The 8073-nt window shown below is 37.3% G+C and overlaps 1 long non-coding RNA gene across 1 annotated transcript; it reads left to right on the top strand.

Annotated features, from left to right (window-relative positions):
• Positions 1-1289: 1289 nt before the first annotated feature.
• LOC137968989 (uncharacterized) lies at positions 1290-7352 on the top strand. Its single transcript, XR_011116645.1, has 3 exons — positions 1290-1439; positions 3316-3437; positions 6826-7352. It is a non-coding gene; the product is annotated as an uncharacterized lncRNA (long non-coding RNA).
• The last annotated feature ends 721 nt before the right edge of the window (positions 7353-8073 follow it).

Here is an 8073-nt window from a genome sequence, read left to right as displayed (position 1 = left end):
ATATCGTACAAAAGAGGTAAATCTCTAAAGGATACGCTTGTTAGATCAAAAATCTAACTGTAAGGCTATCATGCGGCGCGACCGCCAAAACCACACGAGGAGTCCGTTCAGGCCTGTCACTCACTTACTCTCTCAGGAAGAAAATGAAATAAGCATAAAGGAAGTCTGAGTTTGGAACAAGGAAGAACTCATGCAGGGGTATCATCTGCGTTTACAATTTTCAAATCACTTAATCATGGCGGAGGCCTTAGTCATCTGAAAAATATTTTGATCCGAGTTTGGGCAAGATAAATTCTTGAATCATTACATTTTGCAGCTCAACTAGAGTTTCCAATTGTATCGTTTTTGTATAAATAAAGACCTTTTTTTCCTGAAGCCAAATATAATGCACTTGATCTTTCAAAGTAATCACTGCACTGCGATTCAAACGATAATTACGCCCAGATGGATTTTATATTGTATTATGCAGTAAGTACCATTAACACCAGTAAATCAACAGTACTAATAGCCGCAGCACACTTCATTTTCCTCCCTTAAAACTCCTTTTTCATGCTGAAGCGAGCTAATTTTATTTGGTGCGTGAGAGTCCTGTCGTCCCACACAAGGCATCTTGTAGAAAGGTTATTAGACTTGGTGAAGAGCCAAGTGGTTGAGAAATCCGCTCCTGAACCTCATTTAGTATGTCCTCCTATAACTTTTTTTGGACTGTTAACTTTGAATTTTGGGTCAATGCACAATTTTGACATTCAATTAGATCTTTGTTTATGAAGTGATCCACTCACTGCAGGACTTACGTCAGTCTGAACGAATTGTGAAATTTTAATCCAATTTGTATGAGAATTAAGTGAATCTGGTCGCAAAGGATGAGCCTGCATTTGTAAATTGTAATATGTATGCTAGGTAAGTTTTAACTTTGTTTTACTATTCATCCGCATTATGTAGATATCGTTAAAGAGGACAGAAAAGCTCTCCCAGCTGACTCACAGTCCATTTTTTTAATCAAACTGCTCTGGAAAACAATAAGCGGGTCAACGAGCGAAGCGCCGAAGAGAGAAACAAGAAATTCATAATAACTTTTTAATTCTAGTATAACATTTGTCTCCTTGTGAATAAATGAAAGCACGAATGAATGAATGAATGAATGAATGAAGGAAGGAAGAAGGGAGCTGATTGATTAGTTAAGTGAAATTAAGTATTAATTAATTGATTATCATCTCTATTGCATATTTAGATTGTCACGGTATCATTGGGTTATCCAGCAGTCAGTCCTGCAGTCCTCCGACCAACGTCTTATGAACTTTCGTCCTACAAAAGAACACAATGTCATCAGACAAAGGCAAAGGCCAACACGTTGATACAAATTAAATGCGATTCTAACAGCGAAAATAATACCTGCAACGCAACTTGCGATGGCAATGGCGTGGATACCACTGTCACAAGTAAGGAACCTGATTCATGGAGTTTCCTCAAACCTCATTAATTATCATGTTTTCTCCATATTTCCTGTGTTGATTCAAAAGTTAATTGACCATTTTCACATTTCCCATAATACTCTTTGTTTGTCCCCCAAATTTTGCATAAACCATTGTTTTCAAATGGCCATGATCTTGGGACAATGCATATTGAGAAGAGCATTAGAAAACAATGGTTCCTCAGAGTAAAATCTGGTGGGCCAAAAAAATGTATAATGGAAAATGTGAAAATGGTCAATAAGCAGAGATTACTCATTGAGTGAGTATGTTATTATTCACTACTTTATCGAATCCCAAAGTACATCTTTTTTACCCACAAAACTTTGCATAGTCATTGTTTCCAATAGGCCTTTTTCGTGATGATGGCATATGCTCAAAAATTCGAGTAGGGTCTTACCTCTTGTTAACACTATATTTCATTGGCTGTAAATTGTCGTAGTTCCTATTGTTTTCTGTGCTAAATCCACTGTTATTTTTGTTCGTTGTATTGTTCGTTTCGGCAGTCCTCAAGCCCGTCCAATGAGGTACAACACGACACAAAAATAAAAAAGTAAAATAATAATAATAATAATAATAATAATAATAATAATGAATATAAATTCAAAAAAAGAAATAAATAAATAAGTAATAATAATGATAATAATAATAATGATGATGATAATAATAATAATAATAAAAATAATAATAATAATAATAATAATAGTAAAATTTAATATCACCACCGAGCTTCGTTTGTAGGAAATTATTCACATCATCTGGACATGCCATATTGTTCGCACGTGGGTTTTCTTTACAAGTTTGTAACTTTGGGATTCAGCTACAGCTAAAATTTGCAAGTTTGATTTTCGAATTCCAGGCTTGGCGGCGAAATCAGCTTGTCAGACGTCATCACGCATACGGGCTATTTCTCGTGGGACATGAAGATATCCCAAGCGAAATATCGAAAACAATGCCTATGCAAAACAAGGTGTATTATGGGATTTGGGAAAATAGAAAATTAACAATTCACTACTTGCACAATCTCATGGACCTTATTCATAAATGGCGGTCAATTTATAATTCTTTTGTGGAAGTGCAAATTAGCCTACCAAGCCTCGATAACATACAGGGAATTGAAAAGAATTCTTGCTCTAAAATGAGGCTTGGTAGGCTAATTTGCACGTGGACAAAAGAATTATAAATGTGACCGCCATTTATGAATAAGGTCTATAATACACCTCTATTACCCCCGAAAACTTTTGCATAACCATTGTTTGCAACGTCCTAAGAGAAGTCAAGTGTATTTTAGAGCTGCCGTATACTGTAAAAAATCAAATCAAATCAATTTATATTTAAACATAGGTTGGTTTTTGAGGACAGGGGAAAACTGGAGTACCAGAAGAAAAATCTATCAGAGCAGAGTAGAGAAGGGGGAGGGTCACAGTCCAGTTTTAATTTCATTCACAGTCCAGTTTTAAAAGCTAACCTTAGGCCTAAGGTTAGCTTTTATGAACATTTGGGATACTTTCTGTATTGGTAAAACAATGACTTGTGACCTGTGACGTGTGAGAGAACTGGTGACGACTCACAAAATTAAAACTGGACTGTGAATAAAATTAAAATTGGACTGTGAGAAATTAAAACTGGACTGTGACCATTCTGGGCCATCGCAAGAACCAACAAATTAAAATCAACCTTTTATGTGACACCAAGTCTGGGAACCGATCCCGTGCCACATTGTTGAAAGGCGAATGATCGCAACACCATCCCATCCCTGTTGCCTGACTGTTCTCTGTTCCCTAACTGAGTCTGATCACGAAACTGGCGGTAAATGATAATTCTTTTCCTTTTTTTAACCCACAAGAACATTCTATTTACCTCGGAAGCTACGAGACTTGGCATGGCCGATTCGTACGGCCAGCGTGCATTCAATCCCACAAAGGTCATATTCTGACTGTCAGTGAGTCGGAACAAGTGATTTTCCAGGTGAGTAAAGACAGTTGTTTCCTGAGTTCAGACCGAGTGAACGAACGAACGAACAAACGAACGGAACGTGCATAAACTATTTGAGACCGTCGCTTTCGAGCCGGATCACGACATTAGAACACACTTGAGTGAGCATGAAAGTGAGTCAAACAGTTTGATAAGGAAACTGTTTAGAAAGGAAGAAAGCTCAAAAGCAGGAACTGAGAGGCATGGTGTGGAGCCTCTTGTGAACGTACGTTGCCATAATTTCCATAATATGTTAGGGAGACTTTTGTTTCAGACCGGTGGGGGTGGAGGGGGGGGGGGGGGGGTGGAAGGGGGTTAATAGGGTGGCTAGTCACCCCCCATTTGGGTTTCTTTCTTTTTTTTTTTTTTTTTTTTTTCTATTTATCTGCTTTTGATGGTAATTTTATTTCTGCTGGAAAAGATACTGTTTACCTGACGTGAAAATTAATGTAAAACATAAACAAAGTCAAAATAGCAGCCAAAACTATCTGACATTTTGTCATAGTATATTCTTCGATTCTTGCAATTCACCCCCCTCAAAATATTGCTAGATCCGCCAATGCGGCTTTTCTCTTTGCATGTTAAAGAACTTGTTAGTTAAGGAAAGGACAACTAAAAAAACTGAAGGCAAAACCTGCGCACTTATTTTATTGAGATACTTTTCTTTGTAGTAGATCTTTAAAAAGCAACATCAAATATATCCTCAGTTTTTTAAAGACTTTGAGGACAAGGCGCCAAATTCTTTGTTCTCTTTCCAAACGTTAATTCAAGCTAAACACTTGTTACATCCTCGGACGCTTGGCATTCACCCGTTCGGTCGCACATCAAAATTTCGCCGTACTTTGACCAAAAAGGGCACGAGATCACACCAAACTTGATTGAATCTCCCTTAATTGGTGCACACATGGTAAAATATATAGATTTAGCCAAGCCTAAAAGCGCAGGTCCCGGGTTATTTATCTCATTTGCGTCGATTTGAAAACATGGTTCCTCAAAAACCTATGAAACTAATTAACTTTTCTGGAATTAATTGTTTAAAGCAATGTGGCTTAGAATATCTCATTATATATGTTATAAAATAGGCTTTTTAGCAAAAAAGAAAAAATCAGTATAAAAACCAAGGACTTTTCAGAGTAATAACCGTAAGTACAAAAATTTGCAAAAATATTGTTCTGATACAAAAAGTTGAAAAGAAGTTTTTAAAACTTATTTCACTAATATTTCCACCAAATTTGGCTAAAAAAAAAAATCCGTGAATTCTTTCTAGAATTTTTTTTTTTTTTAATGATATGTGTCGACACTTATTATTATTTTGTCCATGACGACAAAAAGGGGACTGTGTTTGGTGTACTAAATTACGCTTCAGACTTGGATGGGCAAAAAAAATATGCAAATAGATCATTCAAAACTTTTTAAAACCAAATTTAAGTCCAAAATATAAAGTTTTGAGGTCAATTTCACGATCTTACGCGATTTTCGACGCGAAACAGACGGCCACAAAGTAGTTCGTGGACTTGAAAAAAAAACATGACCTCAAAATAATGGCTTGAACGCCAATTGTTTATCTTCATCACTTACCTCAATACCCCTGTTATTTTCCAGCTGCCGTTCTAAAATTGCCTGAAATTGTTTCTCTGATATTTTTGCCCATCCCTTAGCAGAGGTTTTTCAGTGAAAAATCATTTTGAACTTTCTATAAGAAGCAATTATGTTTGCACAAACGAACCACAAATAGCCATTCACTGAGGCGGCCATTTTATTCCGAGCTCTAAAGTTGAGCCAGCGATATGGTCACGTGATACTGGTCACATTTGGCATACGTGGAGACGTGGACGTACGGATGGACGGACGGTCGTATGGTGACGCAGTAGCTAAAACCACAATTTCGCGCATCGATAGCTTACCATATTTTCTTAACCATGGTGCGTCGCGCGCGTGCCTTCGGCGCACGGAGCTCCGCTAATAGGGAGTTTAAGCACGACACGTTTTGGTCAACACGGACGCCAATCAGCTGAGGTGAAACTGGGTCGAGACCGGCGTCTGTGACTTGACTTGTTTGTATTAAGCATGTCGCGTCAGTAATTTTACGGCATCGCTACTTAATTGTAGAGCAGGTTTGATTCTTTGTCTGCTTTCTAATACTGAATCAAAACTTCTTTAAGAAAGATATGGGATATGCTTTTTTAGAGCTACGATCAAAGATTGATTTCAGAGGATGAACTTATTGTTTTATTGGAAGAGAACACGCCTAGAAATTCTTAATCCAGTTACGATCGATAATCCTGAAATGATTCTGAATGTAAAGCAAAGTTCAGATCTGCCAGTGTTAGCTGATTTGTCCAATCCATTTTGGTACATTTCCGTAAAGGAAAGCAAATGACAAATAAAAATGAAGGGTTCCAAAAAAGAAATTAAATTTGACGGTCATTAATTTTTCTCAAAATTTAACATGGTCGTTTTGGAAACGTTGTCTTAGCGTTGCCAGCGCATTAAAATTTAAGACCATAGAAAACAAACAGAAGCACGTACAAAAGGATATATCAAGGAAAAAAAAAATTTTCCAAAACAGACTTACTCTAGGTTTTTTGGCAAGATGAGTCTCGCCGTCTGCAGCGCGGTTTTTCATTAGGTAGTAGAACCACAGGCAGAGAACCCAAAGGATGCGAGAGCGCGTGACTTCACGTTATTTTGAGATGGTTGTAACGGCCGATTCAACTGATCGAAGAAAATGTTCCATAAAAACTTCAAATCGCGATGTTTCTTTTCGAAAATTCATTTTATGGACAGCCAGATAAATAAAGTTCACTCACCTACTACTTTCTGCGTTGTCCTGAGTGATTTGATGGGTTTTTGGGGCGCTTCGATTTCCTCTTCAGATCCCTCGCGTCGCCACATACAATATAAACAGACCTTGACAAAGAAGAGTTTCTTTCTTTAATAATAGGAATTAGAAAGTTGATTGTCCAGCATAAAAACAAAAACAGAGTTATTGCACCTAAGATGAACTTTTCTTCTTGAGTTTTTGTTTTTCGCCACAGACGCCAAATAGCCAGCTTTGAGGTTTGTGACTTGATGTCTGTGACGTGTGACGTCATTTTCTTTGTAAAATCACAGTCGCCGTCCTTTTTGACAAAACGTCTCGTGCTTTAAGCTCCCTAATAACAAAACGCACAGTAGCTTGAGAACGGCTTATTGCAAAAACAACCCGTAACATTTGGCACAAATTACAGCGGAAATATGTTGAATGGAGAGCGGTCCTAAACACTCGGTTAAACACCCTCATAAGCGGGTTTGCTATCCTTGCTCCACAAAGAGTTCTTGTTGAGATGTAAATTGTGATCTTTAATCTGACCGCAATTCTTTTTCTTTTTTATACTTACAGCCTCCGCAAGGCCGCTCGTGCAATGATAATGGCATGGTCTTTCCGTTTCTTTGGTCACAAATAGTTCATAATGACCAAGAGTTGTTTATCTTCATACACAAAAGAAGTGAAGGAAAGATGCTTGTATGTTCATGTAAGAGCAATAGCCTAACACTCAAAAAAATCAACATAACTCAGGAACAACTTGCTTCGAACCCAACAGCCCTCTTTGTTCCCTTAAAGTAACCGGAATATTAACCGGACATAAACCGCCAACCCCTTAAAAGAGATATATATATATAAATTTTTTTTGGTCAAGAAAGTATTCAAAGTTGTGGAGAAAGCAATACATCATTTTAAAGCCAAGAAAATAAGCATTGCAGTAAAAGGACATGCAAAGAGAAGCGATTCACAGAACATCACGAAAAAAAGTTCTCCGCATAAATCTTTTGTCATTTCAATGTTGACTATGAATTTTTGGTTGAGAGGAAGAAATCTCTGTAATCTTAATTTTATCAGCTTTCTTGGTTCCAAATAATTTTGATGAAAATCACACAAAGTGTAAATTTTAGACGTCGTTGGATGAGCAATCTTCCATGCTAGCAGAGGTCCCCTTTTTGCGTTTTCTGGGCTGACGAGTGTGGGAAAATGGACTGCTGCAATCAATCGTAACTCACTGTGTTGATCATGCGCGGCCAATACTTAGGGGCCGAATCTTCTCGTGATACTTCACATGGAGTATGGATTGGGCTCACAGCGGAATTACTGTAAAGGATTGGGCGAGACACGCGTTTTGACCAGTGCCGTTGAAGACCGTAAACGGCAGAGTTCTCTTTTCCAGAACTCGTCAGTCCAGAAAAAGATCAAGATTTTGAAATCTGTGAAATTAAAGCATCGGGATGTCTTTCCTGAAGTGCCACTGCAATTGATGTAAAATGTAATTTTACCGAACAAATAAATGCAAACCAGGGAAAAATGCTAAATATAGTGACTGAGCTCCTGCAGGGGTGTCTGGAAGTCAAACATTTCATAGAGCCTTTTTCTCAAAGACTAGCCGTACGAACTCACCTTAAAAGTGGAGGATTTCCATATCGAGAGAAATAATCATGTATAGAAATAAATAGTTAAATCTATAAGCCATTTTTTTCGCATATGGCAAAAACGTCTATTTTATTATTTTGATAATAACTGAAAAATGCCTGATAGATCTTTTTTTTATTTAATGTTGACGGTTTCTCATTTGTATTGTTTACTTATTATTAAAATTTT

This window comes from Montipora foliosa, chromosome 8, assembly GCF_036669935.1.
Source record: "Montipora foliosa isolate CH-2021 chromosome 8, ASM3666993v2, whole genome shotgun sequence".
NCBI lineage: Eukaryota > Metazoa > Cnidaria > Anthozoa > Scleractinia > Acroporidae > Montipora > Montipora foliosa.
Note: the sequence above shows the minus strand (reverse complement) of the source record. Positions and strands in the feature narration are given on the sequence as shown.